This window comes from Eleutherodactylus coqui, chromosome 11, assembly GCF_035609145.1.
Source record: "Eleutherodactylus coqui strain aEleCoq1 chromosome 11, aEleCoq1.hap1, whole genome shotgun sequence".
NCBI classification, from domain to species: Eukaryota; Metazoa; Chordata; class Amphibia; order Anura; family Eleutherodactylidae; genus Eleutherodactylus; species Eleutherodactylus coqui.
In genome coordinates, this window is record NC_089847.1 from 89,348,050 (window position 1) to 89,372,709 (window position 24,660).

Genomic DNA, 24,660 nt, shown 5'->3' on the forward strand with positions numbered 1-24,660 from the left:
CCAAGCTAGAGGCGGTACAACAGAGTAATAGAGCCTCCATGCCACCCATATCACATCTTGTATTCAAGCTAGAGGCGGTACAACATGGTACTAGAGCCTTCATACCTGCCTGTATCACATCTTGTATCCAAGCTAGAGGTGGTACAAGAGGGTACTAGAGCCTCCATGCCCTACTGTATCACATCTTGTATCCAAGCTAGAGGCGGTACAACAGAGTACTAGAGCCTCCATGCCACCCATATCACATCTTGTATCCAAGCTAGAGGCGGTACAACAGGGTACTAGAGCCTCCATGCCCACCCGTATCACATCTTGTATCCAAGCTAGAGGCGATACAACAGAGTACTAGAGCCTCCATGCCACCCATATCACATCTTGTATCCAAGCTAGAGGCGGTACAACAGGGTACTAGAGCCTCAATGCCTGCCTGTATCACATCTTGTATCCAAGCTAGAGGCGGTACAACAGAGTACTAGAGCCTCCATGCCACCCATATCACATCTTGTATCCAAGCTAGAGGCGGTACAACAGGGTACTAGAGCCTCCATGCCTGCCTGTATCACATCTTGTATCCAAGCTAGAGGCGGTACAACAGAGTACTAGAGCCTCCATGCCACCCATATCACATCTTGTATCCAAGCTAGAGGCGGTACAACAGGGTACTAGAGCCTCCATGCCTGCCTGTATCACATCTTGTATCCAAGCTAGAGGCGGTACAACAGAGTACTAGAGCCTCCATGCCCAACCATATCACATCTTGTATTCAAGCTAGAGGCGGTACAACATGGTACTAGAGCCTTCATACCTGCCTGTATCACATCTTGTATCCAAGCTAGAGGTGGTACAAGAGGGTACTAGAGCCTCCATGCCCTACTGTATCACATCTTGTATCCAAGCTAGAGGCGGTACAACAGAGTACTAGAGCCTCCATGCCACCCATATCACATCTTGTATCCAAGCTAGAGGCGGTACAACAGGGTACTAGAGCCTCCATGCCCACCCGTATCACATCTTGTATCCAAGCTAGAGGCGATACAACAGAGTACTAGAGCCTCCATGCCACCCATATCACATCTTGTATCCAAGCTAGAGGCGGTACAACAGGGTACTAGAGCCTCCATGCCTGCCTGTATCACATCTTGTATCCAAGCTAGAGGCGGTACAACAGGGTACTAGAGCCTCCATGCAGACCCGTATCACATCTTGAATACAAGCTTACTTATAACTACGTTACAATCACACAGAGAAAGTGTCATTCTATCCCGACAACTCCTTCTAGGAGCTGGATTATTTTTTAAAATAAGGGCCCCTACACACAGACATGTTTGCGTGCGCAATACACAGAGAATAGAACCCATTGATTTTAATGCATTAGCCTCTTTGTGTGCGTTTGTGCAGCAAAGACCCCATAGAAGTCTATAGCAGGTGTGCAAATGTGCCTTTTGCTGTACAATTTCACAAAATAAAGAACACATCTGGACATTTAAACCATGGAAGGGGTAAGTGGTGCCCGCGTGTGTGTGAACTGGCCTGCATGCTCTAAATCTACAGTACTGTTCTTCAATGTGCGCACATATCTACCTTATCCAACCTCGTTCACTGCGCAAATACTTTGCGCTGAGGTGAGCATTTTTGCGCATAAGCTTGTGTGAAGTGTACATTGCACATATAAAAACGTGTCCGTTCATTGACAAACTGCATTATCCGTGAATCCACTATGTCTCTCCGCATTTCTATTTGGTAACTAAGTAATTGTAAGTAGTTTCAGTAACTTTAGCTATTAATACTAGCAGTACATTGCATTGCGAAGTGATGTTGGGAGCTTTACCTGGACGAGAAAGAGTTAAGGGCACCTCTATAGAATGACATCACCTACTAGTTGACACCTGGCCACGCCCTCACCTGTGTGATAGGTGGAATTACCTGTGGGGGTGGGCTGGAGCTGCTGCAGGTTGCTTCCTGGCTCTCTGTCTAGGTCGGTGCTGCTGGGGGAGGATCAGCTGATGAGCAGTGACACTGAGGACTGGATGTGTGACTCCTGAAGCCATAGACACTGCGGACGGCGCTGGGAGCAGGTGAGTTACACCCAGAGGACGACACCTCCAATTTTGGGCTTCAACTTGAAATTGTTTGGTTTTCCTCCTTCTCAGCCATTACTTGTATGTTGGCTCTTAGTAATGTGGCCAATAGCCTGACAGCAGTAGGACGTACCTGTTGTACGCATATGGCGCACCTGTAGAAGACGCCGGACAGACTGGCTCATGTCACCTGTCCCAAATCTCTGAACAATTGCACCATTTTCTGGGCCGGCCGGTGTTTTCCTTCCTTTTTGATATTGGAATGATAAGTGGTTGAATAGTTGTACGGAATACGAAGAATGTGTTAAAGGGATCCGCCAACTTGTACTACAATATTGTGCGTGAAGCGTTCAGACTTGTCAGTCGGTCTCATGGCAGGATCCTTATTTACTCTCCATGGCAGCCTGTTGCTAAAATGGCAGAAGACTTTGTCGCCGGGAGAGCTGCAGCGGGGAATTCAAATTCCCCACAGCTGTAATCTAAGTGCTGGGAGGAAGCATTCGAGGTGTTGTACCGATGGGCCTCGCAGAATACCGTCCGCCAGAGAGCGGCGGTGGGGGACTTAAAATCCTTACAGCTGTCCTCCGCTGTTACCGGAATGGCCCCCACTTGTAAAGGAAGCATTTCATGTAAGGCCGGGCTCCCACGGGCCGATTGCAATTGTGAGATCAGCGTCCATGGCAAACCGCAGTCATTGAAAAGCATGCAAAACTGCTTTTTTCGTTCACACTCGCGGACACGCATTGCAGAAGAAAAATCGCAGCGTGCTCTATTTTGCTCTCGAGACTGCCTCTATTGAAGTCCAATGTAGGCCACCTAAACGCGGACGTTCAAACGTAAATACACCTATGCCCGTGTGAATAAGCCCTAAGGTTTATGCTCGTGTGAATAAGCCTTAGGGCTTATTCGCACTTGGCCGTGTACATGTGGGCTATTGGAACCATATGCTTTTTTTTTTTACCATGCGTGATAAAAAAAAGATACAAATTGTGCATTTTTAATCTCAAATGCATCATACACAAAGGAAAATTAAGGCTGCGGTCACACAGGGAAATCTCACGGAATGACCGCAGTGGGACTGCACGGAAATATCGCAAGATTTCTGCGGCAGAAATGCAGCTTCAAAACTCGCGTCGTCCTTTGCTGGTTTTGAAGCGGCTTTGCCACCTGCATTCCGCTGCAGCCATCTCTCCCCATAGAAAAGAGAAATGGGCGCAACGGAGACGGCGATAAAATTGACATGCTGCGGCTTTGAATTCCACGCGGCATGTCAGTTTCAGCGTGGCTAGGCCTCAACAGCTTCTCCGCAGTGTATGGATGAGATTTTTGCAAATCTTGTCCACTTTGCTGCTTTATCCCGGTATAGAAATTGCTGGCGGAATTTCAGTACAGAAAGTCTGCACGGAAATTCCGCCCCATTTGAACCCAGCCTTACAGTGTAATTGCAGGTGAAAGTTAGTTTCTCACTGACCTACATTGCACGTGTAGATACAGCCTATAGTTAGGACGTTGCCAGTAATGCATTCCATCCCCTCCGTTGGGTTAAGGAGCTTGCGCCAAAACGAAATTGCACTCTGACTTTTATGTGCTCAGATATTGAAGGTTGATTGAAAGATGCGTCTTCACTACACGGGCCACATGGAAGCCGTGTGGCACCAGCTCTTGCACAACTCCAAGCCCTGGCGTGCCAGTCAGAGGCTGCCCAAGCCAGACTTATATAACTAGTGTTTAAATTCCTAGTCTGACTGTAACATTTGCAGCTGATGTGTTGTGCAGGCGAGATGCTACATTTGTTGCAACATGACAGAAGATGACTAAGTTGTTTACTAACAGTTGTGAAGTTGGACCTTCTCAGTGATGTGTATTATTGGGGCTGTGGTGACCATTAGTCTTACTAGTCACAACATGTTGATTTTTGTCTTTACGCTTCTTTTTTCTGAGGTCACCTGGAAGTGCCTACAGTGGTGATCTTGTGTGGAGTAACGCTAGGCTGCTTGTCTCTTACCTTTGGCAGATTTTCCTGGTTATGGGGTAGTTCTCGGTTGCAACAGCTTTAAACTATGTTTTTTCTGGATGGTTACCTGCTTGGATCAGCTTATAACTAGAATGGAACCGCTTTTCTTTGTTAATATTGGATATGGTACTGTATGTAAGAGGCACTGCTTCTAGGGGAGTAAAGCTCTGTGTGCATGAGCCCTTACACCAGGCGTGCACAACCTTTTCTGGTCCGAAGACCACTCTGTCCTATTGTATCGCTCCCACGGGCCTTGATGGAACTTAAGGGAGTATTACGATCTAAGACATCAAAATTATGTGCTATAAATGTCTCATAGGTGCAGAATTCACTACTAGGTCTCCCACTTACAAGAATTAGGGGTTCCTTCTTCCCCAAATCCGTACTGCAGAGAGGAGGGGACCAAGCATGCATGTAGCTCTGTCCATTGCAGATTATGGGTCGGAGCTGGGCTTTTCACAACTTCCATGAACTGCAGTGGAGAGAGCCACATGGATGGGCGTCAGTTTCTAAGGATCCTTCTGTACCGGCTGAGAATCGGCCAGCTGTAACGTGTAACGTTTGGTATAGCCTATTGATTAGAGTTCACTACTGTGCACACACAGATGATAGCATGAAGATGAACAATCGTTACTACAGTTACTTGTCCCCATTCATGAGCCGGAAGATGTGCGACCGATCAGCAAGCAGTTTTGTACTTGCTAAAAAAGTTACTATCGGCCAACAAACAAGATTTCTAATGTTAAAAATGTGTCGCACAAAAATCGCAAAGCACCAACTTGCGATGTGTTTTTAACATTAGAAAGTCCCATTGACAGTCGCGTGAAAAAAATGAGCAAGAAAAATGCAAGTGTGCAGGAGCCCTTACAATGACCTATGGTTGTCAGAATAATGAGTCAAACGAGCGGTTACAGTCGGCTGTGGGCCCTTGTACACACGGCCCTGAAAGTCGCTCAGTATTAGCTAGTCGTTCCTTTTCAGTAAGCTGTAACGCAACAACAAGCAAGCGACTTCTAGTAGTGTAAATAGGAGTTATTCAAACTCTGAGGGACTGCCTGTTGGCTCTACCTACATTCTCTGAAAAACTATGGCTCCCGTGTGAAAGCAGGGAGAAATGGGCCAGCTGCACACAAACGGGCCGGATTCTGTATGCGGGATCCTGCACCGGAATCCGACCCTGTCCTTGGCCGGTGACCCCGCATACCTGTCATTTCTTTTCTTTTTCTATACTGCTGCTTTTTCTGCATAATCTGCGACCTTTCCACAATGTCAATTGTTAAAGGGCCGCGGGTTGGACGGCTTCCATTGACTTCATAGTTGTTCCGTGTGAGGGTACCTTAGGCTAATTGTCCAACACTCATTCTTGTTAATCCTATTTGAGGACGTTACTTCTCACTTTTTTTTTTCATATCTCCTGGTGAAAATGGGAAACCGTTTTCCTTCTCCTCCCGCCCTGGGATTCATTCTTCTTTTTGTCCAAAAAAAAAAACACCCATCACAAATATAGTTGTATACAAGAGCCGTAAAGCAGGTATTAGAGCCCTGCGCACAACACCTCTATGGAGCCATAGGCACTCGTATACCGCCAAATAGTGCAAGTTTTCTATTAGCCACCTGACTCTTGACCGTATTGCCCAGTAGACCTCTATTGGTGCCATATTAGGTCTACTTACCAATTGAAGTACAGCCATCTGCATGAGCCTTAGCTGAGATTTTGCTGTGATCTTGCCTTAGAAGCCACAAAGCATTTGGCCTATGCGTATTTTACTGTTTGTTTTTTTGTTGTTGTTTTTTGTGTGTGCATGCTCTGCATATTTGCACACAAAAAAAACGCATAGTTTAAATTAGGATGTGCTATTTTTGTGCACAATATGCACCAAAATAGAACATACTGTGGGTTTTTTTTTTCTCATGGGAATAAACTCATTGACATCAGTGGTGCATGTAATACGCAGTGCAAATACACCCGTGTGAATAAGCCCTAAGACTTATTTTTAAACTATGGGTGACATCAGAGCAGTCAGAGGAAACCTACAAGGAAAAACAAAACAGGTGGTGGGGGGGGGGGGGGGACACACGTACGCACCCCATGTGGATGTTGTCTTGGTCAGGGGACGTGCGCACCCCGCGTGTGGATGTTGTCTTGGTCAGGGGACGTGCGCACCCCGCGTGTGGATGTTGTCCTGGTCAGGGGACGTGCGCACCCCGCGTGTGGATGTTGTCCTGGTCAGGGGACGTGCGCACCCCGCGTGTGGATGTTGTCCTGGTCAGGGGACGTGCGCACCCCGCGTGTGGATGTTGTCCTGGTCAGGGGACGTGCGCACCCCGCGTGTGGATGTTGTCCTGGTCAGGGGACGTGCGCACCCCGCGTGTGGATGATGTCCTGGTCAGGGGACGTGCGCACCCCGCGTGTGGATGATGTCCTGGTCAGGGGACGTGCGCACCCCGCGTGTGGATGATGTCCTGGTCAGGGGACGTGCGCACCCCGCGTGTGGATGATGTCCTGGTCAGGGGACGTGCGCACCCCGCGTGTGGATGATGTCCTGGTCAGGGGACGTGCGCACCCCGCGTGTGGATGATGTCCTGGTCAGGGGACGTGCGCACCCCGCGTGTGGATGATGTCCTGGTCAGGGGACGTGCGCACCCCGCGTGTGGATGATGTCCTGGTCAGGGGACGTGCGCACCCCGCGTGTGGATGATGTCCTGGTCAGGGGACGTGCGCACCCCGCGTGTGGATGATGTCCTGGTCAGGGGACGTGCGCACCCCGCGTGTGGATGATGTCCTGGTCAGGGGACGTGCGCACCCCGCGTGTGGATGATGTCCTGGTCAGGGGACGTGCGCACCCCGCGTGTGGATGATGTCCTGGTCAGGGGACGTGCGCACCCCGCGTGTGGATGATGTCCTGGTCAGGGGACGTGCGCACCCCGCGTGTGGATGATGTCCTGGTCAGGGGACGTGCGCACCCCGCGTGTGGATGATGTCCTGGTCAGGGGACGTGCGCACCCCGCGTGTGGATGATGTCCTGGTCAGGGGACGTGCGCACCCCGCGTGTGGATGATGTCCTGGTCAGGGGACGTGCGCACCCCGCGTGTGGATGATGTCCTGGTCAGGGGACGTGCGCACCCCGCGTGTGGATGATGTCCTGGTCAGGGGACGTGCGCACCCCGCGTGTGGATGATGTCCTGGTCAGGGGACGTGCGCACCCCACGTGGATGTTGTCCTGGTCAGGGGACGTGCGCACCCCACGTGGATGTTGTCCTGGTCAGGGGACGTGCGCACCCCACGTGGATGTTGTCCTGGTCAGCCTAAAAACCCATGAATGCAGTAATGGCGCTAGTATATAATGGTAGTGTGCAGCTGTGACTCTTCAGTGGTTGTGAAATGAGCTCATGGCATGTTGGGATTTGTAGTGTTAAGCAAAGTTGCACCCTATAGAATCTGGTATGGGATAGCCAGCTGTATTGTACTGTATGAGCTGTATTTTAATCTTTGCTTCCAGAACTGATCATTGCAACTTAAATTTCCCGACCGCAGATTATTTTACGTAATTTCCGTCCGTTTCGGCTGCTGGTTGCATTTAGCAGCAGGTGGTCGCCGAAGGTTGACAAAACCTGGCCATAAACCATCCGGTTGTATTGTGCGGGCAATGAAATTCAATATGTGACCAAGGGGACAATGAGCGCGGTGTGGATATCTGTAGTGAGCGGCCGGTCCCTACCTGAGACAGGTATCACACAACCTAATCGGGGACAGCATAGATACGCTTAGAGATAATAGGGCTGGAATAGAAGAGTGGCAATAGTCCCCCCCCCCTTCATCTCTACTCCACCTGCCTCCAGCTCAGGTGAGCACAGGTGAGCAGATGTCAGCAGCTCCTTATGTAAGACGGACCATTCAAAGGTCTAAAACATGTATTTGTGATACACTGATGTGTTATGTGATGCATTCCTGTCTGCTTACAGGTAGACGTTCTTGCCACTTTACTAGACTCACCTGTACATGTTTCAGCCTGGTTACCTGTCTTAGAAGCATGTCCTCACGTGATCAGTCTGCCAGCTGCTCAGGTCACAACACCTCGGCTCGTGCCTCGTGACCGTACCTGTATGATCATGGGGAACGCCAGGAAGTATACAGTCTGCATCCGAAATATTTAGTATCTTCAGCATTCAGTATAACCATATAGAACGCTCATAGACTGTAGACACTAGCACCTCTGCTCAATAGTCTTGGGATGGCTTCATATGGATATACTTGCTTGTGCAATACATAAAGACTCGAAGCCATTGATTTCAATGGGTTTGTTCACTTTTCCATAGTTTGTGCTTACATTTCAGCAGCGCAAAAAAACAAAGTACATGTTCTATTTTTCTACATATTTGCGTACCAAATGTTCCCATAGAAGTCAATGGACGGGTGCGCAAACGCAAGGACATGTGAAACACTTTGTGTTTACGCAGGAAAAAGAACGCATTATGACTAGCCATTTCAATGGGAGCGTCTTTGTTTGCCGTATGCAAATGAACATGCCTTGTGTGCGCAAAAGTACAGTAAAATATGCCAATGCGCGTGCAAAAAGTTTAGTTCATTCCACCACAATGCTATGCGCAAATGTGTATATGCTCATATGAAGGACTTCCTGACATGTCTGTTGTAGTAAGTACTTGTGTTCGGCATGAAATAATAATTTTGAAGCATCTTTTCTTGGCCATTTGTGTTAAGCCGTTCCTCTGTTGTTCCTCCTGAATACGGTAATTACAAATAGATGGGTGTACCCATTGGCAGGGAGAGGAGGGGTGTCTGTATTGTCATCGGTGATTGGACAGTGTCAGACTTTGTAGGGATAACCCCCTAAATAATAACACCCAGTTGTCAATTCTAGGAGGAATAACAGAGGAACTGCCAATGTGGAGCTCTGAGGGGCTCTGGAATAGTTATATTATGGGGAATACAAGTATTTCCAAGGCCGTGTTCACATAGGGCAGAATTGCACAGAAAATCTGCAGCATTTACAGTAGCAACAAAGTGGATGAGATTTAAACAAAAAACATGACATGCGGTACGGATTTTAGCCGATCCATTATAGCAGTAGAAATTCTGTCTGACTCCCACCTCGTCAAATGCGGAAGTGGGGGTTCCACACCAAGATCTTCGCTAAAATCCACACTGGTGCAGAATTCAATGACGCTACATTGATTTTCATTGATCGGTTTGCACTTCATTGCGAATAATACGCACACAAAAAAGAATGCAGCATGTTGTATTTTGCCATGTGATAGAGCCCTCTATGTAATCAACGCTGTACATATGCAATTACAGTGCGTATGTGCGCAGTTTATACGCGGTGTTGCGAAGTTACAGAGCCGGAAGTTGAAACAAAAAAAAAAGAAACCAGGAAGACGGCGCATGATAACAGGCGTGAGATACGCTGTCATGCGCAGTCCAAAATCTCTGCCACATGCAGCAATAAGCCGACTCCACAGCGGTAAAAACTACCGCTGTGGAGGGGCTCGCACGCTTCCGGTTGTGTGAACCTGGCCTAAGGGTATATTCACACGACCATAAAATCATGCAAGTTTTGTGCATTGCAACACGCACGAAAATACAACCCATTATTAGTCATGGCTGTATTTACATGGCGGATTATTTTTTCCCTTCTCGCAGCGATGCTGCAAAACGGAAAGATCGCTGCATGCTCTATTTCTGTGCAAGTCTGGCATAAGAATATAATGTCTCCATCCCAGCATCCAGATGGAGTATCCCTGTGCCGCGTGAATGCACGCTTAAGGTGTTACCTGCCGTAGTGTACGTGGGAATCTGCTGCATCCATCATCCTTACTCCATTACCAACTCCCTGCTTATCTCCTCTCCTGACTCACATGGCAGAGCTAGGCACAGGGTGAATTCCTCGCATGCCTTCCTGAGCAAACTCCCCCACTTCAAAGCCAATGAAGCTGGTCTTCCTCATATCTCGTATCGCTCATGCACTCTGTGGTTTCAGAAATGAAGTTACAATCGCGTGTTTGTAACCGGCAGGGTTGTTTGTGCAGGTTGGTGTGAACTAACAATACTTGTAGTGCAGCCGGCATGTCATGTATATGTAGCCATAACCATACAGGTGTATGGGGCAATCCTTTGTGCAGGTTTGTTTGTACCACAGTTCATTCTAAAGCCAGCTGTGTACATTAGATAGCCGTCAGCCGAACAAGTGTCCCCCTGGCAGCTATCTCTCCTGACTCCCCCATAAATAAGCACCCTTCAGTTGAGTGTACATGTTTACCTCAATAGGGAGAAGCTGCAATATCTGCAACCAGACGCTTCTGCTAGCAGTTCAGCTCTGTAGAAAGGATCAGGGAGGCTGAAAGCTAGTATTGTCCAATACATGGAAATCTATTCGACTATAGGGGCCATCCCGCCTATAGTGACTTCTCTTAGCAAGCTTTCAGTGACTTGATCCCACAGGAGACACGATTCTGTAAAAGCAGATATGTTGAAAATAACACCCAAAATAGAATACTGCACAACCAGTGAGGGCGCTACTGAGCTTTAGGCCACCTGCACACTGGCGGATTTGCATTGCATAATCCATCCGCCTCTGGATTCTGCAGTAAATGCTATCCATAGAATGCAGTGGAGAAAAAGCTTTTTCCTGCACACGAGTGGAAATCAATTTCAATTTTTATTTTTTTTTACCGCTCGCAGAGGAAAAATTGCAGCATGCTACATTTTTGCGTAGATTCTGCACATTGCGAAAGGTCATGGATTCCGTGTCATCGCCTAGCGAAAAGTAAGAAAAAGCCTGTGGACCATCCGCAGTATAGCTAAAGATACAGAAAAGCCAAAACATGGCTTGTGTATAGGAAGCCCTAGTCTATATGTAACACTGCGGCCTCCTCATGCAACATTGATTTTTGTATCATAACTGGGTAAAAAAAAATGTGATCAATAGGAAAGGAGCCCATTGCAGAAGTCGCACTATGTTCTTTGTATCTTTCCCAGCTTTTCTGATCACCTCATTAGGTTAACCCTCTAATCAATCAATCAATCAATCTTTTTTTCTCTACAACTCTTTTTTTTTTTTTTTTAAACTGGTGATGTCAGAAGGCCAATGAGATGGTTACGGATCAAGGAATGCCAACACACTGACTATTGTTGCTTGTAGGGAATACATAGGCGTCTGGTCTTTAGACTATACTAGATTATATATTTAGATAACTTTGCAGATAACCCCTACAAAGCAACAGTTCTAGAGGGTAGATGCAACGTAAAACCTTTACATCGGGCCGAGTGGGTGGAAAATGATGAGGGGTGACATAATATATAAATCATTATGGCTGCTATGAACCCAAGGGTGGTTTCACGTCTGCATTGGAACCCCCGGTCAGAGGCTCAAAATACCGGATGTGCTGCATGCAGCGCTCTCTTCCGTTTAAAAGCTGGGCAGCTGAGTGGGAAAAGAATGGACCCCATTATAGTCGTTGGGGTCTGTTTGGTACTGTTCTGTTTCAGTCCTGAGTCATTTGGCCATGGGGATTCCCAGGTGCAGGTGTAAAACCACCCTAAGCATGTCTGATGGGGAACTCTGGAAGTTGTTAAACTACAGCTGCAATATGATGCCCACTAGTGATATGGGTTTTGGGGGATTGTATAGGTGAAAGGATATAAAATATTGTTTTACAGTACTAGAGATGGAGTGATATGCACAATATGTCTCACAGAACCTGGACTATATTGGACGTAAAAAAGGCTAATCTCGCCACTCCAATATTTTCTCAAATGAGTCCTATTCCGCTTCACTCTAGTTGTCACACTTGCAGATCAAAGTCAGAAGTCCTTTCATAGACCTCGTCCACCGCCTCCCTCATAGCCTTTCATCACGATCTGCTCTGATGCACTCAATGAGGCTCTCTATTTACAGGTGCGTCTCAGAGCTCCACACGGAGAGCCCTAAAACACCTCGCATTTTATATTTGCGTTCATTTCCTTTTTTTTTCAAAAATTGTGGGAGTCTTCACTCCTGTGGGGCGTCATAAGATCATGTCATAAGTAAGTTACACTAAACTGCTCTGGGCAACTATATCTACTTCTCTCCTCTCCACCATTAGGAACATGGAGTCTAGCCTTTCATTGCCATATAGCGCCAATGCTGGTATTCAGAGTTGATGGCATGACCTTATAGGCACAAGCATGCCCTCTTGGCATGAGCAAGAACTTTTTGCTATTCGATACTAGTCCAAAGCCAACTGGACCAAAATGAAAAGGCTGTTCAAAATCTAAGATTTTGCAAGTGACCATATATTATTTTTCACTTAACCGCCACCTGTGTTTTGGGGGAGTGATATACTGTAGGCTTGTTGCATTGTGCGGTGGAGCTCTATAGGAGTGGGATAGAGTATCCAGCTGGTCTGGTGAGATAACACGAGGTGTCCTTTACAAAGAATGCAAAGATTTATAGCAAACGATAAATGGCTGAACAGACTTTTCCTGCAGATTACTGATTGAGGCATAAATCGAATTCATCTGTATACATGGAAGGAAAGGTTTCTGTCATACGCTCTCAATGAGCCTTTGGTAGTGGTTTTTTATAGGCGTCATGTCATTGGCTCATTAGTAACTTGGCTTTTGTGCTTGTAACATTTATAAGTAAATGAAGCTCTTCAATCAGACCTGTATTTGTTCTTGGCTAAGCAATATATAGGTCTGATGTATTCTAGTCCAGTTGCTGCTAGTGTTAGGATTACGCTGCTTTTTGGTACATTGTTTAGCTTATATGCCTTGAACCAAGCGATGGCCGAAAGATTGTTCATCTGGTTGGTATATGTATGTGTACAGTTGCCTCAGCTGCTTTGAACAGGAGGCCCAAACAGTGTGACTCTAGCTTTTTGGCCAATTCTCTCCTTTTGGTTGCACACACAAATGAAGACCTGGTATCGGCAACAAGCCAAGGTTGGTACAGACTCCTGGTCGATGATTTGGTGGGAGCTCCCTCCCCACGACTCGGTCATATCCTGAAACTAAGGGCCCTTTTACATGAAGCAATTTCTTCCTGTAGACAAGTGACGATCAATGAAACTGTCACTTGTCCACCCAGCCTTAACAGGAGACGATTCAGACTCGGATGAATATTTGTTCATGCACTCAGTTATCCCCCATGGAAAATCCTTGCTCTCGGCAGCACATTTCTTGTTCCTATTGAGGTATACAAGAAACCATAATATTTTTCTTTTAGACAGCAGAAAAGATTCGATCAGCCAATGAACATGCGTTTGATCTTTCGTCGGTTGTTCGGGTGCAGCTTTACACAGGTTGATACGAGTGTTTGTGTCCCAATGGTCATTCCATGTGAAGGGCCTTTTGGGTCTGTTCATATCTGTGCTGAAGGGACTGAAAGAAGCCTAAATGCAGATCAGGTATAAAATACTGGACAACATAGTGCAGCATGCTGTGTTACAGTATGTCGTTTGGTAAATTTACAGACACCATGATGGAAACCCAAGGGACTCCATTGTAGTGTCCATTTCCATCATCGCCTCCTCCAACATACATTGAGATTTTTATGTTTTATGCTTTTTGTAAATGCCCATGACTTGCTACTAAGAGCACCTGGTGATAGGTAATTGGCTGTAGGGAATTACTCCTTTTGCCTTCTTTATGCCCTGCCCATTCATATGAACTTATATGTTTGGAACAAAACTTCTGTTGGTCCATCAGGTGAGAAGATATCTTCTAAAAGTGCCCCATGGTCAATAAGTCACCTAAATGTTCATAGCAGGTGGCATTGGATAGCCTGAAACATATACTGGGATTCCAAATAGGCTATGAACCAATCAGCCCGATTTGTAGTAACAAATGTACAAAACCTACATCCCGATGAATTAAAGGAAGTTGTATAGGAGGCAGTGTGACTCTATATCACTTCTTCACTTTGTTGTACGTCTTCCAAAATTCGATTTTCAGCACAAGCAAAAGGAATATGATGCACTTTGCTCCCGAGCTACAGTAAACCTATCACAGTTTATCTTGGGAAGTTTTAACTCTATTAAAACTAATTTCTATATAGTCTACTTATAGTAAGTATACAGCACTATAGGTATGATGATCCGCTATGGTGATATTGCACTTATTTGCAGAATATCCCCCTGTATTCTGTTCTCATTGTCAAGTGTTCAGCCTTCTGCATTGGTTTGATGGCTAATATGTGCTTCTTCGTGTTGGATGGGGGGGGGGGGGTGACCTTTTGTAGTAACTTTCTTATCAGTCTGGAATGTTCTCTAAGAGGAGGAGGTCAGTACCCCAGCGTAAACCTGGTTGCCAGGTTTATTTTCCTAATCCCAGGATTTGTACCTTAACTGCATTTGCCCTCTCTGAACTCCCATACCTTCTAGGATCCAGCTATACGGCTGTATGTTGGGGCCACGTGCTATCCGTGTATTCCATAGATCGCACATGGACCTATTAGGCCATTCACATGGACTTGTGTGAAAAGAAACCCTACATATCCTATTCTAGTCAGATGCAACTTACGTCTGCGTTTCTCAGGTGCCGCTCACATAGGACTGTCTGAATATGACCTAAAACTCAGATCCTGATTTAAGCTGGAAATACACATTTGATTAAATAGATGCTACTAAAATAAGCATCAGTTGCCAATGATCTGTAGATATATACTATGGACAACATAACTTCATTGGAAGCGTAACTGTATAGGGCGGGCTCACCCCGGTGTATTTGTGCGTACAAAATTTATGTGCAATACACAGAGCATAAAACCCAATGAAATCAACCGCAGCACGCTCCTACTTTTTTGCATATTTGCGTACTAAAATTCCCCATAGAAGTCTATGGGAGGTGAGCAGTACACTGCGTAATTCCGTGAGAAAAAACACATTAGGAACTCATTAGGCAAAGCAGCCTTCTAAGTCAGGATGTGGTTGTGCCCTGTCCGCAAAAAGTACAGTGAAATACGTAATGCGCTTGCAAAAAAGCCTAGTTCGTTCTGTAAAAACTCTGTGAAATCTGCTGTGAATCCGCACCAAAATCTGCGTTAAATGTTATGGATTTAGATTTTGGTGCCAATCTCAGGGTGTTTTCACATAGTTTCCTGCTTAGAGTATAGGTAGTGATGTGCAAAGTTTTGAGAAGTTTGGTTTCGCCCGTTTGCCAGGCTTTTACAGAGTTTGGATGAGTCTGAATTGATTTGAACTGAACTGGAAATTCACCAAAACCCCTAAGGCCCCCTGTCCACGGCCATGACTGAATATCGCTAGCGATATTCCGCCGCGGGGGAGGAGGGGGGCGAGCTGTCAGGTCTCTGCAGTGAGTCTATCTGACAGATAGGCTCACCGCAGAGAATCGCGGCATGCCGCACTTTGAATCCCACGAGCGGAGAATTGCTATGCTTCTCCGCTTCTGGACGCCGGTGCTGCGCTGTCCATAGCAATGCTATTGAAGGCGTTCGCTGCGTTACCCATGGCCGGATTATCGCTGCGGGTAACGCAATGAACAATCGCCCATGGACAGGCAACCTAAAACTGGTATAAAACTCTGTCTCAGAGCCATAAAAGACCTTTCTCACAAACTGAGAATGTTGTACAGGGCTTTTTAACTGAACCAGTAGGACCCTGTTTTGGGTAGAACTTTGCTAAAATTTTAGTTCAGCGGGGACCTGAACCCGAACCCTGCTTCTATCAAAGTTCGACCCCCGAACAGGGTTTTACTGGATCAGTTTGCTCAACACTAATCATGCGAACAAGAATAGATAATTCCAGCTAGGGAAGGATCTGTTCTGTGACAGACCCCACTGACCATAATGTCTGTCAGGCTTCTGGCTGCCGAACCTCTTCCCAGACAAGACGGTCCAGTAGGCTATGTTTTATATGGGATTTCGTGATGGGGTCACTGCCAGAGGCGTCTGACGCAGCTATATGCATAGCCTATGGACAGCAGAAGGATGGATGTCTGCTGATCAGTCAAGGCTGTTTGTATGTTTAAGGTTTTCAGATTAGGTATTTTTACCCCATCATATTGGGGGAATTTAGTGCACAAACACTGGTGGATTTGAACTTTGCTTACTCTGCATGTGTGCGAAGCGATCAACTATCCTAAACTTTGCACTTTTCAAACATTGCTGTGCTCACAGTGTGCTATGGGAAATCGATTCTCCCTCCACACTTACGGAAACCAATTGCGGTTCCTGTGAGCAGAGGAGAAATCGCAGCATGCTCCATTTTTATGTGGATTCCACACTGACGGCATCTATTGAAGTCAATGGAAGTCGTCCTATACGCAGCTGGAGTTTTGGGGAAAAAAATCTGTATCGTGCATGTCCGACGGCTCGCTGTGTGGATCATCAGCAGTATAGGTAAAAACTGTACACTGTTGCTCCCAGGGCCAGATTCCGCTGTGGGGTTCTGCATGCGGAATTTGGCCCTGCTGTATGGAGCTGGCCTATGTATGATTTTGGAATCCAGGCTGTTGAGCTCACAGAGCATTGCCTGGAGTGGTTACAATTGTATCCACTTATCTGCTGAGAGCAAGAAGAGCAGAATGTTCCCATTCACGGACTGCAAAATAATCTATTGAAAATGGTAAAGCATTAAAGAATTGACACACTAGAAATAAGTAGCACTTATCTAGAAAGTGATTAAGCATTATTTTATATAAAATCGAAAAATCTATATATTCAATATCATAGTGGTCTGGAAAGGATAAATATGCTGTATATGTTTGTTATTGTTTCATGGTGAGTTTTTGGAGTTCCTGTTATAAATACAATAATACAATTCTTCTCTTGCCAGAATAAAGGTTTTCCCCACAGGGCCTTGGAACAGCATTGTGTCCCCCTCCCCCCATACAAAAGACCCATTTAGTGTCTGATACAAGATAAGAGATGAAGGGGGAGTTCAGGTATTTTGGTAATGGGGGTTGGGGATACTTTTTGATGCCCAATTTAAGAAAGGAAGTGGAATAAATATAAAGCAACCTGAACAGAACATAGGTTTATCTAGTAAAGAAGACAATCCTTGAAGATTAGGTGGGCTTTATCTTATCTGTTGGTAAAAGCTTTCAGTATAGTAGCCGACTTTTGAGTGAAACCATACATTGAGAAAGCCCACTGGCCTGCTTTGTTTGTTTTACTATACATCATTACAATAGAAGGATCACTTGCGTTAACATCAATCCCCCTGCTAATTGACATTACTCCAGTCCGCGCTCCTTTATGGAACTTTTTACTATGTTTTGCCACTGATCCTTTAATTCAGGAAGCATGTCATTTGAGATCAGAAATGTCAAGACATATCACAAAAGGGTGAAATCTTAATCCTGAGTATCGACCTAATTACAATAACAATAACCTTCCCATAGTTGTTCTCGCTGAGAATGCTGAGAGCTTTCTTGCCTTTATTGTGGTGTGAGCTCCACCGTAGAGCTGAGATCCCAGTGACAAAAGCAGAATAGTCATGTTGGTAAGTCTGACTGATATATTCCCGGCATTGTCACCAAAATAGTGTGGGACATGACTAGTGCTCTTACTCACACATTTTAAATGTGCCTTGTATTGTAAACTGTGACTCACTGGAGAAGCTTTATGCACCAAGCAAAGGGGGATTGTGGGAAAATCAAGGTTTCTTCTACATGAAGGATCCATTAATTTATGAAGAGTTGGTCCAAGAAGTTTGTTGACTTGAACAGCACTATAAAAAATCAGCACTTTGATTTTTTTTTTCTTAATCTACATTGTAAGCCCAAAGGAGATGGTCTAACTCTGGCATGAAATGTTTTCCAAGTATTCAAATGACTATCCCCGAAATGATTGGAAAAAATCCAATATGTTTCACGTCAATCTTTTTTGTATCCAATAGTAGTGGTTGTATGAAATAAATGGTTATTGGCTGCATACTGGTCATTTTAGATGGTAGTGATTCATAAGAGCAATGTATAGAGCTAAAACCTTCATAGCTCATCCCTAGGAAAGGCCATTCGTGTGTGATCCATAGTGACCCCATGGATTGTAGTCCTGTGGGTTGTAGGTAGGGACAGTGGCCACAAGACCTGCTTACATGATGGTTCCACTTGTGCTTCCAGCCTGTCATGCCTCCTTGTATTATGCTTGTACTATTACATATCCAGTAAGCACTTTATCTGGGTGCTAAACTTCACTTGTACATGGCTTAATCAGTTACTGTGGGTAGAGGTACATGGGATGTGGCAACGACCCCAACAACCACAAAGCCTTTTCTTCGTTATAATATATGAATTTATTTAACTTACTGCCACTATTAAAACAGAGTTGGTTCTGAAGATGGAGCCATGATTTAACCCTCATGATCCCATATTTCAGTATGACAAATAATTGACTTCTATGGGGCCCTTTGGTGTGCAACTGCATTCAATGTGATCATGAAGAATCTCTGAACCAGGTGTATTTTAGAAAGTTGCATCTAGTCTCCATTTCCTTGGTTTATGAGCAACAATTAACATATAATGAAGGACTGCTTCTTGAGTAACAATAACTTTGATAGTAAAGCACACCAGACCCTTTCCTACTGTACCTCTACTTGTGTCTCTCGTTAGTTATCTCTACCTGTAGGTGTCCAAAATTACATGCATAGAAAGTAGGAACCTTCTACTAAATACAGTGTGAGCAAAGTGAACTGGGATATGGATAATATGGAGGAGAGTAAAAATAGACAGCCTGATGATTTACATCTGAGGTCTTTTTATACACTGCGTGCCTGATTTAGGGCTCATGTCCAATGCCGGGTTGGATTCTACCGGCGAAATCTCGCAGCGGAATCAGACCCGGTGCCCCTCAGAGACCCTATACTCACCTGTCTGGATCCGCCGCAAGAGTGTGATGCACCAGCGCTGGGGTAGGATGCAGATTACCGCGATACTTCCACTGTGCCTACAGCGCAGAATATCGCGGGACGGATGGCTTCCATTGACTGTCGTGGAAGCCATCTGTGCGTTTTTCTGCACAAGTTAAAACCTACTGCGATTCTCTCCCCCCGAGCAGAAAATTACAGCTGATTTCTGCTCGTGGGCAGGGGGAAATCGCTTTACACAGCATGTCTATGGACTGGCATCTATACCGCTATAATCCGTCCATGGGCATTCAGACTTATGCTGGCTTCACACGAGCGTTCTGCATTTGTGCGCACCTCAGCACTGCATCTTTGTGGAATGAACACGCATTGAAGTATTTTACTGTACTTTTTGCCCCTACAAGGTATGTTCATTTGCGTATGGCAAACAACGGCACTGGTTGAAGTGACTCATTAGTTCCAGATGTGTTATTTTTCCAACGCAATTATGCTGTTTCACGCATTTCCTTCTTGATTGTGCAAGTATTTACACATCCTCATTGACTTCTATAGGGATCATTGGTGCGTGAATACGTAGAAAAATTAGAACATGTTCTATTTTTCCTTTTTTTGCAAAACCAAAAGGTGTGTGCGAAATGTGGAAATGTGAATGAACCTACTGAAATCAATGGGTTCAGTTCTCTGCATATTGCGCATGCAAAAATGCCTGTGTGAAGCCAGCCTTACCAAACAAAAAGTAAATGAACAGAGTTGAGAGAGCAACCTAGAGGACAAGTGGTGTTCGTGCATACAAAAAAAGAAGGGGGGAGATAGATAGATAGATAGATATCTTTGTTTAATGCATTAAAGGGGACAAGAGATCCATAAATCATGGGTTGTCATAGTAGAATGCAACAAAAAAAGTAGTAAATTCACCTAATCATGTAGAACTACTTAATATGGGCAGACTGTATGAGCGGAGGCTATGCTCGCAATAGCTTACAGTCTAAGATGCTGGAGGCCATGCAAAGTAGTAAGGCAACCACATTTGCATGCGTCATATAGTATGAACAAGTGCCCATAAGTGTTTTCTGCTGGTTACTTCATGAATGACTCAGAAATACAAATGATGCCATAGAAGTCCGTGGCTATAACCTGCACAGTTATTACCGGTGCCTGAATGTTGGATGAACCATGTCTACATGCATGACTGCCACAAAACAAGGGAGTTGTGTGCAGGTTTGCAGAAGTGAAAACTATGAAATTTGATCTTATTGGGAAGAAGGACCTAAGAAAATAAAACTATTAAATGTGTTTTAATTTTTTTTTCTCTCCTTTTAAAAAAGGAAAGCAAAAAAATATAACCGCGTCTCTTTATAACGTTCAACTCCATAGGGCCAGGCTCACGTGGGTGGACCAGATTCAGCATGTGAGCCCGACCGGCAACCCTGTGCGCCTTATCGTGGAGGACTGCGATGGCTCGCAGTCTGTCATGTACGGTGTTTTTTTTTTTTTTAATTTTTTTTATTTGTTTTTTTTTATTGAAGGCTTGCATTTCCAGCGCCATCGCCAAGGGGGACATCGCTGTCTGTGAGGGGGTTTATGTGCTCCATAGTGTGAACAATTCAGAGACTGAACTGTTTCTTCATGTAGAGCTTGTCATCAGAAAATGACCTATCATATAAATAACATTTATTGCATGAAGGAGGTTGTCCCTGTAAACTACTTATGAGATGAAATGTGCTGCATGCCAAGCACCAACGGCCGTAGTTGTATGCTTATAAGGCCGGCTGCACACAGGCGGATTTGCATTGTGCAATCCGGAGCGGGCATTCGCCTCTGGATTCCGCAGTAAATACCGCCCATAGCATGCTATGTAAACAAGCTTTTTCCTCTATGCAAGCGGACACGGTTTCTATTGAAGTCAATGGAAACGTCTCACCCGCGGCCCTTCTACAATGACTATGCGGAAAGGTCGCAGTTTCCACGTGATCACCTTGTGGGAAAAGCCGGGATTTAAAAAGAAATTAAAAACTATATTGCGCATGTCCAATGGCTCTCGCCGTACAGACCATCTGCAGTAGAGGAAAAGAAGAGCAGGCATGCGTGGATGCCAGCTGGGCATAGGGGCGGATTGCAGGGCAGACTCCTGCATGCAGAATTCGACTCAGCCGTGTGCAGCCGGCCCAACACTGCAGAGTCTCCCTTGTACTGTAGCAGGAGGGTGACCTGGATACCCCCCACTTCAGCACAGGCATGGATTATTATGTGAGGGTATAGCAGTATATTTATATAGGTGTATGTTTTTGGTTGCTGCATATGAAAACGTCACCGCAAAAATACCCAGGTGACTAGCGGGTCCGCCCAATGTGCCCCTTTGGGCCAGAAGTAGTAACTTCCAGTACTTCTCCTTGTGACGTCTGTAAAATAACACGTTACAGGCTGTGCGTATTCTGCAGGTAACAAGCGCAGTTGTCTCAAGGAGGCTGCAGGCAGAATAACCCAGCCCTTCCGTCTTAAGACAATGGCTCTTTTTATGATGATGCCAGAGGGTGGAACATGTATTTTGGCAAACGTGAGCAAGAGTTTAATATCTTGTAGAGTGTCAGTTCTGTGGTTCAGGTAAAGGACACTCAAAACAACAAAGTGCTGTAATAAAAAGGCTGGGTTCACACGGCGCAGAACTGCCGCAGAATTTCCGTTCGGACTTTCTACACGCAAATTCTGCATGAATTCTTAAACCCGAGACCAAGCAGCAACGTGGACAGGCCCCGCGGAAACTGACGTGCTGTGAAACTTCAAATCCGCAGCATGTCAATTTTAGCAGTGTTTCCACTGTTGTCGCGCTTCTCTCTATGGAGAGAGATTTCTGCCGCAGAATTTCTCTGCCGTCCTGCTGCGGACATTCCGTGAGATTTCCGCCCCGTGTGAACAAGGTGTAAAGGGCAACAGAAACTTTCTTATTAACATTAAAACTCTGTCTGCCAGATGAGGGGCTCCTGCCCTGCGCCCGATATCCACCGCAAGAAAACCCCAGTAATAGTAGGACCTGCTGATGGTTTTTTATGAGGTTGCCTTACTTATATTTTGATGATGCTGAGTTATTATAGTCCAGAGCTGCATTTATAACTCTAAGCTTGAGAGCTAAAATCTCCCAGCATTCATTGCTGGCTCAGTAGCTGCTCTGAGATTGCTCTAGTGCAGGGTTGTTTTTCCTGTGCCGTCGCTAAGCGATTACGCAGGTACCTGCGATTCTTACGCATTGTCAATTGCAGATGGCCCGCGGGTTGGACAGCCTCCAATCCACACGAAAACAGAACAAGCTGCAATATTTTTTATTTTTTTTAACTCTGGTTGCGGAAATCGCAATTAGTTTCTGCGAGTGTCAAGGAAAAAGCGTTCTTGCATGGCATGTTCCAAATAGTATTCGCACCACCTTCATCCACCACTGTTCTGTATCCCCAGAGTTGGGGCCCATCCACACATATTTTTGTGGAAATTGTAATTCTATGGCTTTCTCTGATCTGAAATATGTGATTTTTCTCCAATGTGAAATAATGATCACATGGAGGTGACTTCACAGTATGTGTATGAGGAAGAGTACAAGTAACGGCGGTCTACAAGACTCCGCACAACCTGTTTGACAGGTTCACCGGCACAGTCACTCGGAGGGCTGTGATTACAGAAGCGAACGCATGGGTTGTGTCAGATCTAGCCTCAGACTGAATGTGAGACTATGGGAAGTCTTAAAGTTGAGGACAAAGGTCTTAAGTGTATTAGTGACCTTGCGCTGAGTATAGAGGTGCCCTTGGCTGTCCCCAAGTGTTGTGAATATTTGCTCGGGTCGGTGGCCATATTGGCTTTCCCCATTCATACACGCTGCTGCACCTGAACTTGGCATACAAACACATCTGTTTCGCAAGTACTACAAGGTCTCGACGCCACCCATTGTTTGTGCAGGTAGCGGAGTCCATCAGATAAGATTTATTTTGACCAATAGGCAAGGCGGTTGTGACAATTGCTTAAGATGTCAGATTGGTGAGGGCCGAAGGTTGGTCTCTTTAATATCCTTATATGTTAGATGCTACGTTATGATCTGAGAAATCGCTCCATACTCTTACAAAGGAGCATTAAACCTGAACGTGCAACTTGCAGAGAGGTTGCAGAAGGGAAGATATGCAATATAAAGTAGTGATAGCTTCCATTGAAGTCAGTGGAAGCTGTCCGACCCGTGGCCCATCCGCAATAACATTGCGGAAAGGTCGCGGATACCTGCATCCACGCCTAGCGATGGCACAGGAAAAGTAGGCATTTAAAAAAAAAAAAAAAATTAAAAAAATAAAAGGAAAAGTATGGGTACACATGTATGCCGCCTGGGCACACTGTTATTTAAAAAACCTGCCGAGCTGGACAGCAGCCGTGTGCTTACAGCACCTGTGATGATGTCACCACCGTCTAATAGGTCACCTGTGTGGCAGCAGTCCGGGGTCACATGACCAGGGGCTGATCAATGTGTGCAGGACTTTTCTGTCGCGTTTGTGATCCCTCTTGTATGGGATTAAGAATGTATGTACCAAAGCCGTGGTTTTGTATGACGTGCATGTACCAGAGGTGTGTGCGTGTGATGTACAATTAACAGAGGTGTGTGTGTGTGTGTGTGTGTGTGTGTGTGTGTGTGTGTGTGTGTGTGTGTATGGGAGACGTGCATGTACCAGAGCTGTGTGTGTGATTTTTGCATTTAGCAGAGCTATGTGGTGCATTGTGCCACCAGAAACACTGGTACTATAATTTCCCAGTAATTACTAGTCATTTAGAGTACACAGGTGATGGACGATTTGCCAAATGGAGAGCAAGGGGAGAAGGGTTGACCAGAGGCAGTTACGTTCCAATGAACGATCGAAACTACCAAATCATTGTTCAGTTTAATTGCATTCCTAGTGAACCATGTATGATCGCTACGTCACCGCTGGTTGCACACGCATTCCAATTTATCTTGCTGTGTACAAGGGCTATAGGGCTGGTTTCATGTATAGTATCTTTTTGAAAAAACACAATGTTTTTCATGGTGCCTTAACAGCTTTTATATATTTTTTCTATGCAGCCTTATGATACTGTGAAGTGAATGAAATATACTGATTGTTAAATACAATCCCTCCCCTATTTATGCCGACAAACAGAAAAAAAGTCTCACCTTGCTGTTGCTGATATGTGCTCGTATATATTCACTTTATGCAGGTGTATACTTGCGTCCTTTTACCATTCGGTCCGGATGGTTACACTTGACTATGTTTAACAGAGTTGAGGGAATATGGACGTACTCGAGTATACTTCAAGCTGCTTTATTGAAAATGTGCTAATAAAACAAAGGACGCGTTTCAATTCACCTTGAGGTGATCAAGATTCGGCAGAATCGAAACGCGTCCTTTGTTTTATTAGCACATTTTCAATACAGCAGTTTGAAGTATATTCGAGTACGTCCATATTCCCTCAACTCTGTTGAACATAATCCCTCTTGGATACAAGATGTGATACGGGCAGGCATGGACGCTCTAGTACCGTGTCGTACCACCTCTAGCTTGGATATATGATGTGATACAGGTGGGCATGGAGGCTCTAGTACCCCGTTGGACCACCTCTAGCTTGGATGCAAGATGTGATACAGGCAGACATGGAGGCTCTAGTACCCTGTTGTACCACCTCTAGCTTGGATATAATGTGATACAGGCGGGCATGGAGGCTCTAGTACCCTCTTGTACCTCCTCT

General features: G+C 45.4%; 1 protein-coding gene across 2 annotated transcripts in view; it reads left to right on the top strand.

The window, feature by feature from the left end:
• Nucleotides 1–1,951: 1,951 nt before the first annotated feature.
• Nucleotides 1,952–24,660, top strand: part of RASSF7 (Ras association domain family member 7) — a 70,501-nt gene continuing 47,792 nt past the window's right edge. For both annotated transcript variants that reach the window (XM_066582994.1, XM_066582991.1), the window contains exon 1: nt 1,952–2,075. The gene's annotated coding sequence lies outside the window, so the exon portion shown is untranslated. The remainder of the gene's footprint in view (nt 2,076–24,660) is intronic.